This window comes from Lipotes vexillifer, unplaced genomic scaffold, assembly GCF_000442215.2.
Source record: "Lipotes vexillifer unplaced genomic scaffold, Lipotes_vexillifer_v1.1 scaffold611, whole genome shotgun sequence".
Taxonomy (NCBI): Eukaryota; Metazoa; Chordata; class Mammalia; order Artiodactyla; family Lipotidae; genus Lipotes; species Lipotes vexillifer.
In genome coordinates this window covers 2,163,640-2,173,384 of record NW_006785619.1, presented here as the reverse complement: position 1 = coordinate 2,173,384, position 9,745 = coordinate 2,163,640, and the positions used below count along the sequence as shown (strand labels likewise).

At 43.5% G+C, this 9,745-nt stretch overlaps 1 protein-coding gene across 2 annotated transcripts in view; it reads right to left on the bottom strand.

Moving 5' to 3' along the window:
- Window positions 1-9,745, bottom strand: part of NTN1 (netrin 1) — a 213,678-nt gene that overhangs the window by 119,715 nt on the left and 84,218 nt on the right. The gene's annotated exons all lie outside the window — the stretch shown is intronic.

The following is a 9,745-nucleotide window of genomic DNA, read 5'->3' as shown; positions in this document are numbered from 1 at the left end:
GGGGGGGGGGGGGGGGGGGGGGGGTAAGGGGAGGATTCCCACAGTTCCTAAAGAACCAGAGATAGGTTATCTGTTCGCTATCAACAGCATGAATAGAAAAAGAAAGAGAGAGATACCAGATCCCAACGAACCAAAAAACAAAATCTTTTAGGTGCAAATCCTGTTTCTCCTTAGCATGGAGCCCTCACTCCCAGCCACTTTCCACGCAGAAGCCAGGGATAATATCACGAGCACCGAGGACCTCCCACACCTCCATAGATTTATAACAAAACCGTCTCAGCAGAAAAAATTATTCTGGATTTATGCCTCCTATATCCACCTGCTGGCTGAGTGCGTTCTTTTGTATTCCAGAAATGTTCCTAAGCCTTTCCAGGCCACCAATGCCATACCCCTGGCCCCAGAGACTCCCCCAGAAACGGCCGTGGAGAGGCAGCTGTCCTGGGACCGGGAGAGTGGCCTGAGCTGACCTGCCAGGCTGGCCCCAGAAATCCAGGTGTCGGGACGCAGCTTTTCTGGGAACCCTGTCCCTGCTGGTGAACGAGTTATCACCATGCCTTCCCATTGCAAAGCGGACACTCAAAACTAAACACCTGCCCACAGCTCGCCAGGGTTCTGGCCCAGACAGGAAGCAGGAGTTCTGCCCCCAGTGGGCCCCCCAGCTCAGACCCAGAGGCTGGGTCTCTGGCCGCCCACACGGTCAGCAGGGCCTCTGTCCCACAGTGAGACCCAGTGATGGGTCACCGCAGCCCTGTCCCACTTGGAGGCACTCACTGTGACCGGGGCCTGGGCCTGGCACGGTCCAGTCCTTGGGTGGAAGAACTTGACTCTGAAATGTCCTGTGGGCAGCAGGCCCTGGCTACCACATCAGGACTGTGGTTCCAACCTCTCACTCCACAGAATAAAGCCCACGTGGGAAATCCTGCCCTGCCACGGCCCAGATCACCTTCTCTGAGGTCTCCCAGTCTCCAGGACCTATCGGGAATGCTACACTGAGGTCAGAACACAGCCAGACCCGGGCGCTGTGGGGGCCGACACTGGGCCAGATGTGCCAGCAAGAGAGAAGTTTCACTCAGGCTGGCACAAGCACCCTCGAGTGTGCCAGTTTCGACATGTCAGCCTGCTTGCCCGGCGGCTCTGACCCTACTGCCACCTCCAAGGTCATGTCAGGCCTTCCCCACCCCGGGAGCAGTTTCCCAAGCCCCTCTGCACTCAGAGCTCCTTTCCTGGGCTTCTCACGGGCCCCTCGGCTAAGCCAGCTTTGTACTGTCAATCGTTATTTGCATCTATTTTTTCTTACTGCGGTAAAATACACACCACATAAAATTGCCCACCTTGACCATCTCTGAGTGCACAGTTCAGTGGCATTAAATACATTCATAATGTTGTGCAACCATCACTAACCATCCCTCTCCAGAACGTTTGCACCTTCCCAAACTGAAACTCGAAACCCATGAAACAGTAACTCTCCAAACCCTCCTTGTCCCCCCAGCCCCTGGCAGCCATCCTTCTAGTTTCTGTCTCTATGAATTTGACTATGCTAGGCACCTCATATAAGTGCAACCGTACAGTATTTGTCCTCTTGTGTCTGGCTTATTTTACTCAGCATAATGTCTTCAAGATTCCTCCAAGCTGCAGCATGTGTCACAAATGCCTCCTTTTTTAAGACTGAATCATATCCCATTTTATATATATAGACCACATTTTGCTTACCCATCCGTCCATCAACGGACACTGCGGTTGCTTTGACTTTTTGGCTAGTGTCAATAACGCTGCTATGAACACAGCGGCACAAATATCGATTTGAGTCCCTGCTTTCAATTCTTTGGGGGGTATATACCCTGTCAATTACGTTTTAACTTGTTCCTGACATACAATATTTGTCAGAAAATTGCTCAGATAAGCATACCGCTCCGGGAATTTTCTCAAACTGAAAACTCTGTGTAATCAGCACCCAGACAAAGAACCAGAACACCACCCCCCTCCTCAGAAGACCCCCCAGGTTGCGCCCCTTCCCACAGTCACTACCCCCCACTCAACCAGGGTAACCAATATCCTGAGAGCATACATTAGCTTTCCCTGTTTTTTCACTTGACACAAGTAGAATCATATAGTATGTGTGTGACTTCTCTTACTCAACATTGTGTTTTCACGACTGCTGCATGTAGTTGTGAGTTATTCACACTCACTCTTGTATGACATTCCACTATATATCACAATTGATTTTTCTATTTCATTGTTGATGGGGGTTTATGGCTAGTGTCCAGATTGGGACTATCACAGACAGTGTTGCTATGTACATTCTAACACGTCTCTAGGTGAGCATATGTACACATTTCTGATGATTATATACCTAGGAGTATTGCCAGGAGTGGAATTGCTGGGTCACTGGGTATACACATATCAGCTTTTGTAGACAAAGCCAAACAGTTTTCCAAAATGATTAGACCAGTTTATACTCCTGTCACCAGAGTATTTTACCAACACTTGGTAGTCTCTTGTTTATTTTAGCCATTTTGGTGGCTATGTAGAGGGAGTGCCTTGTGGCTTTAATTTGCATTTCCCTGATGACTAATGAAACTGAGCACCCTGTCATATGTACTCTTCCGCCTTATGTTTTAGGGACAGGTCACAACCCCCAACGAGAAGACACAGCAGGGATCTCAACGTCTTACATGCCTGGGTCTCCAAGCCTCCCATCTAGCCAGGGCTCATGATGAAATCCAGGCTTGATCTGTGTTACAAAAGGTAAGGCTAAGTTCTCCACTCACCTGGCCAGGTCACTGTCATGGGCCATGGGCTGGATTAGACAAGGCCGGCCTGCTCCTCAATCACTGTTTGCTCCTAACAGTGTCCCAAGGGCCAGGCCTCTTGCCAAACGTGCCAGATGTCACTGGGTTGGCACCGGCTGATGCAAAAAGCCAACAAATATAAATGTGCAATTCTTAGGAACAATGAGTTCCTCTTCGGAACACACACCACAAATATGGAGAATTCCGCAATCAGTAAAGGAACTAAAAGTAACCCATGTCTGGTCTTGCTTAAGAGTCATTCCAGCCAACTCCCTGAGCTAGACCTGCTCTCTGTTGGTCCACCCAAATTCAACTTGATTCAATCTAGCAAGTATTATTGAGGCCCTACTATGCACCAAGCACTGAGATCATGATGCTAGGGTCACAGACGTGGGAGATAGTTGCAGCCTTCAGACAGATTATAGTCTACAGGAACATAACTATACCATAAGGCAGAATATGATAAATGTCCTAAGTAAGGTATGTACAGAATGCAGGTGGGACATCATGCATTTAATGGAGAGCAAATGTCTGGTTACAGAGAATCGAGGAGGCTTCATGGAGAAAAAGGAGTTTGAGATCGATTCTGAACAACAGGCAGGGTATCTTAACAGCTGGAAACTGGTAGGGAAGGCCCTCTGGACAGGGGGAACAGCATGAACTAAAACAAAGAGGTTGGGGTAGTAGAGATTGGCTAGAGAAAGTTTTATCTTGGTAGTAGAATGCAAAGGCAAAACTCATTAAAAATAGTACTGATATGATATAAAAAGTAACCTTTATATTTAAAAAAACCACAAACATAATTCAAAGGCAAATATCACACTAGAAAAAAATTATTTGCATCATAAGGTAAACCAAGGGGGTTGTTTATGTGAATGCTAGCAATCCACACAATAAGAGCTTCTTTTGACCAGATATCTATGACATATTGCTGAGTAGCAAAAGCAGGTTACTAAACGACATGGAGTTAAATGTATGCAAAATTACACACAGCAAGATCCCTTGAAGAACTTTCATCAAAATGTTAGTGGTGATTATTTCTAGGTGGAAAAGGAAGGATGGATGGATGGAAGGAAGGGAGGAAGGGAGGGAGGGAGAGAGGAAAAAACTGGAAACAGCCTAAGTATCTAATAATAGGGACTTGGTTTTAAGTAAATTATGCTATAGTTCTCATAAAGTGAGATTGTGTGAGACTACTGAAAAGTCACAGAATATTTAAAAACATGGAAAAAACTTCCAATGAAGCAAACAAAAAGTATAGATTACAAAAAATATGTATAATTCTGTTCCGCTTAAAGATTCATGTATAAAGGAATAGGAAAAAATACCAGAAGAATGTATGCCAAAATGTTATCGGTGTTTTTTCTCTAGAGGACAGGATTTCAGATTATTTTTTTCTTTGTATTTTCTATATTTTCTTTAATTTCTCAAATTAGCACTCATTGCTTTTGGAACCAGAAAGAAATGAATATTAGTGGTTAACAAAAGCTGTCCTGCCTGAGGGAAAAGTGAGAGAAGAATTGCTTATCCATCTGGAAACCCTAATCTCCCCCACGACCTCGATCCCCAGCAGCATCTCACTAAAACCTCCCTGGTCCACATCCCAGTGACGGATGGTGCTTATTTTCTTTGTGTGCAGGTGTGGCTGGAAACACCCAGCATCATCTCACGAGCTGCTCCAGCCCAGGTCCTGTGAAGACATCTTCCGACCCCATGCCTTCGTAGATGAGGTTCCTGCCTGATGCGCTGGCTCCATCCGAGTCTCTCTGTTTGCACCTGCTGCATCAGGTGGGATACTCTGCAATGACTCTTCCCACATCCTTCAAGACATACTCCACAGTTTCCCCTTCATCCCGCATCGCTCAAGGTTCAGCGCACTGTGATTCGCGACTCTCCAACTGCACAGGTGCCTCCCAGGGCACCCAGCTGCCTCGCTGGGGATGCTGCATGGCCAGGTAAGGCTCATCTTGCCTTGTATATAATGCTGATGGAACGAACCGAGAATAAATGACAAATATGATGGATGCAGGTCACATCCTGGTTGGGTCAAGATCGACCTCATCTTTGGGGATGGGGGTGGGAGGGATGACTTAACTGGCAAACTCAGAAGTAAACAATGCCGGGTGACAATTTAAAAAATGAGCACAACATCCATTTCATAGTCACAACAAACAATACAAAGTCCTTGACTAAAATCTATTCACTTTGCTCAACAGACTCATCAGACCCTCATTCAGAACCTATTTATTCTCAGTTTACATTCAGTGTTGAATAGTTCATCTATTTCCTTTCCTGACGGGGTCAGAGTAAGTCAATTAAGAGCAGAAAATCAGGAAAGGAGAGAAAAGGCTTATATTTATACAGATGTTCACTGTAGCTGTTTTTGTTACAGCAAAAGACTGGGAAAACCTAGGTACATCAGGGACTATCTAAATAAATTATATCACCTGCATACAGTGGCATAATAAGGGATCCATATGTGCTGGTTTGGAAATATTGTCACAACATATTAAGTGAAAAAGGGCACTTAATTGTATGAATAGTGTGCTGCTATTTGTATTAAAAATACAAAGATATATATTCATATATCTCTTAGTACATGCATCAAACATATCTGTAAGGATACAAAACATTGCCTTTTTTGGAGGGAACAAGCATTTGGTGTGAGGGGAGACACTTTTTATTGCAGTGTTTAAAACTTTTGCTTTTGAATTTTTACTTTTGTAGTGCTGGGAATGTTACTCCATGCTCATGGATTATGACTGCAATTAAAACAATGGTTTAAAAAAAGAAAGAAGGGGAGATGGATAACTTTTGGAAGCAGAGCCAGTGACAGCAGAAATAATTGATAACAGACAGCTTGGAAACAAGGGGAGAGATCCAAGGAAAGTTTCAGTAAGTCAGTAAAGCAAAAGAAAGAGAATGAAGGTAAGAGAAAAGCAGAAGTTTGAGACCCACAAGTCAAATAGATAAGTAAGATCCATTGACCCCAGGCGATATTACTGTATTAGAAGATGATTTTTAATTATGTACTAACAATGCCTCTGAAACATCAAAATAAGATCAGGTTGCATTTAACATTCTTTAGGCAGAGAAATCTGAAACACTAGCGACATTCCCATTTATGTCAGAATAAAGACAAGGATGCCTGCTACCATCCTTACTATTTAAAGTTGTTTTGGATAGTGTAGCCAATGCAAAAAGACAAGAAAAGAGACTGAACAGCAGAAATGCTGGAAAGAAAGAGACAAAAGATGCTATGAAGGTGCTATGATGATCTACCTGTAAAAACCAGGAAGAGAGACTCTCTGTTCAGTGAACAGACCAGTTACTACATAAACATATGAAAATCAATTTTTTTATATACTCCAACAGCAAACAATTAGAAAATAACTGGAAAACAATACCATTCACCTTTCCTGCAAACAATTCAAAATACCCAAGAATACACTTAAGAAATGTGCAGGGACCTACGTGAGAAAACCATGTGAACTGCTGACGGACAAACTGAACTTCCAGATGAGAAGATCCAATTTTATAAGGATTCCAGTTCCCTCAGCATTTATCTATAAACTTAATGCAATTTCAATCAGAATCACAGAGGAATTTTTTTCCAAGTTGACCAAATCATTCTAAAGTTCATTTGGAAATAAAATGCAAGCGCACAGCCAAAGAAATTTTATAATTGTGGGAATCATGCCCTAAAATAATTAAAATATTAAAACAGTGTGGAACTGGCAAAAGAACATAGATTCCTATCACTGGACAGAAAACTCCAGAAACAGAACCAAGAATATGTGAGAATTAACACATGACATAGGTAGTGTATGGAACCAACAGGAAAAGGACAATGTTCAGATAATGTAAGGCTGAATTCTTTACCTTACATTAGACATCAGATCATTTTAGGAATGGATTTAAGATTTAAGTGTGAAAAATTAAGCTATGAAAGTGCCAGAATAAACTAAAATGTAGATGAGTATCTGTAACACTGTACATTGCTAAGAATGACACCAAAGACAGAAGTTAAAAAGAAAACACTTAGACATGTCTCTATATGAAAGTAAAAAGCTTTTTCTTAGTATCAACGAGCACTAAAAGCAAAACTTAGAGCCAAACGGCAAACTGGGGTAAAACTGTTTGCAATTGATATAACAAACAATTTACATCTTTGATATACAAAGATTCTTACAAATTAATAAGAAAATATTAATCCCCCCCATGGAAAAAATACACAAAGGCCATGAGTAAGCAATTCGCCAGGGAAGAAACACAAATGGCTAACAGATATATAAATAAAAAACGTTCAAAGAAATGCATGCTTTTTAAACCAAGATGCTGTTTTTCACCATTCAAATTGACAAAGATATTTTTAAAGGACAATACTCAGTGTCAGTGAGGGTATGGGGAAACCCTCTTCAGCACTGCTGATGAAAATACAGATAAGCAAAACTCATCTGACAAGCAATTTGCCAATACACGTAAATGACTCAAAAGATTGAAAAAACATGAACACCCTCTAACCCACCAACTGTGGTTGTAAGAATCTACTCCAAAGAAAGAATTAAACACGTGTACAGGGACTTCCCTGGCAGCTCACTGGTTAAGAATCCACCTGCCAATTCAGGGGACACGGGTTCAAATCCTGGTCCGGGAAGATCCCACATGCCGTGGAGCAACTAAGCCCATGCGCCACAACTACTGAGCCTGCGCTCTAGAGCCCATGAGCCACAACTACTGAACACGCGTGCCACAACTACTGAAGCATGAACACCTAGAGCCTGCGCTCCGCAACAAGAGAAGCCACCGCAATGAGAAGCCCGCGCACCACAACGAAGAGTAGCCCCCGCCTGCCGCAACTAGAGAAACCCCACGTGCAGCAACGAAGACCCAATGCAGCCATAAATAAATAAATTATTTATTTATTCATTAAGGGGGAAAAAAAAAACACGTGCGCAGAGGTTTGGCTCCAAGGATGCATGTCGCAGGCTGCTGGAAACAGGGAAAAACTGGAAAAGTAGCAGGAAACTGGTTGGAATCTGTGGCACATTCATGTACTAAAATGCTCAGCAATCGTGAAAATTATGTCACAGCCAGAGTCAAGATAGCAGTAAGTTTAAAAAAGCAAGTTACGAAATAGCTTATGTTTCAATATAAAATCCTGTTATTAGAAACTGAATGTGTATATACATTAATACGTGAAACAGAAGTACGTATACTAAAATGTACACAGATGTACACCAAAAGTTTCCCTGGATTATGAAATTATGAGTGATTTTTCTTTTAACTTGTCTACATTTTGTTAAAGTTTTTTTTTTGTTTTTTTTTAACTAGATCCTTACTCTATCTACAATTAACCCCTTTCTTCTTTGCCTTTAATATTTATTTATTTATTTTTGGCTGTGTTGGGTCTTCGTCTCTGTGTGAGGACTTTCTCTAGTTGTGGCAAGCGGGGGCCACTCTTCAACGCGGTGCGCAGGCCTCTCACTGTCTCGGCCTCTCTGGTTGCGGAGCACAGGCTCCAGTCGCGCAGACTCAGTAGTTGTGGCTCACGGGCCCAGTTGCTCCGTGGCATGTGGGATCTTCCCAGACCAGGGCTCGAACCCATGTCCCCTGCATTGCAGGCAGATTCTCAACCACTGCGCCACCAGGGAAGCCCCTACATTTTGTTAAAGTTTTAAATGAATATATTTCTGAAAGAAGAAAAAAGATTTTTTAAGGTTTTTTTTTTTTTTAACTTGTAAAAGAAAGCTTGAGTACACTCATATTCACAGCAGCACTATTCCCAGTAGCCAAAAAGGTGGAAGCAACCTAAGTGTCCATCGACGGATGGATGGATAAATAAAATGTGGCATGAACGTACAAGAGGATATTATTCAGCCTTAAAAAGGAAGGAGATTCTGACACCTCCTACAACATGGATGAACCTGAAGGACATTATACTGAGTGAAATAAGCCGGTCACAAAAGGACAAATACTGTATGATTCCATTCATACATTCCTATGAGATACTGGAGTGGTCAAATTCATAGGGACAGAAAGGAGAGTTGGTGGTTGCCAGGGGCTGGGGGAGGGGAATGGAGAGTTATTGTTTAATGGAGACAGAGTTTCTATTTGGGGAGGTGACAAAACTTCTGGAGAGGGATGGTGGTGATGGTTGCTCAGCAATGTGAATGCACGTTAACACTACTGAAAGTACACTTAAAAACGGTTAGGATGGTGGGCTTCCCTGGTGGCGCAGTGGTTAAGAATCTGTCTGCCAATGCAGGGGACACAGGTTCGTAGCCCTGGTCCGGGAAGATCCCACATGCCGTAGAGCAACTAAGCCCGTGTGCCACAGCTACTGAGCCTGCGCTCTAGAGCCTGCGTGCCACAACTACTGAAGCCTGTGCGCCTAGAGCCCGTGCTCCGCAACAAGAGAAGCCGCCGCAATGAGAAGCCCGCGCACCACAACGAAGAGTAGCCCCGCTCGCTGCAACCAGAGAAAGCCAGTGCACAGCAACGAAGACCCAATGCAGCCAAAAATAAATAAATAAATTTATTTAAAAAAACAAAAACAAACGGTTAGGATGGTAACTTTTATGTGATGGGTATTTTAGCACAATTTTTTTTTTTAAAAACTTGACACACAAAATAGTTCAATTTTTAAAGTTTGGGGGAGGCACTTCTGTGCTTTAGAAAAGTCGCTTAGGAAGAATAGCTCACGCTCTGATAATGCCAAATAAAGGAGGTGTTATTATAGAAAGTGAGACATAACCAACACTCCAGAGACCTTTAATTTGGCACCGATGACTCCTCCGCCTGGCATCAAGTGCCCTGCTCGAGCTGGCATTTTTTCAACCCATTTCCCTTCGGTCAGCCCCGCCCCACTGGACTGGGGCTGAGAGGTCCCACTGGAGAGCAGGGACCCCCACCCCCCTCCCTGCAGCAGCCTCAGGATGGGCACCCCCCCCCAG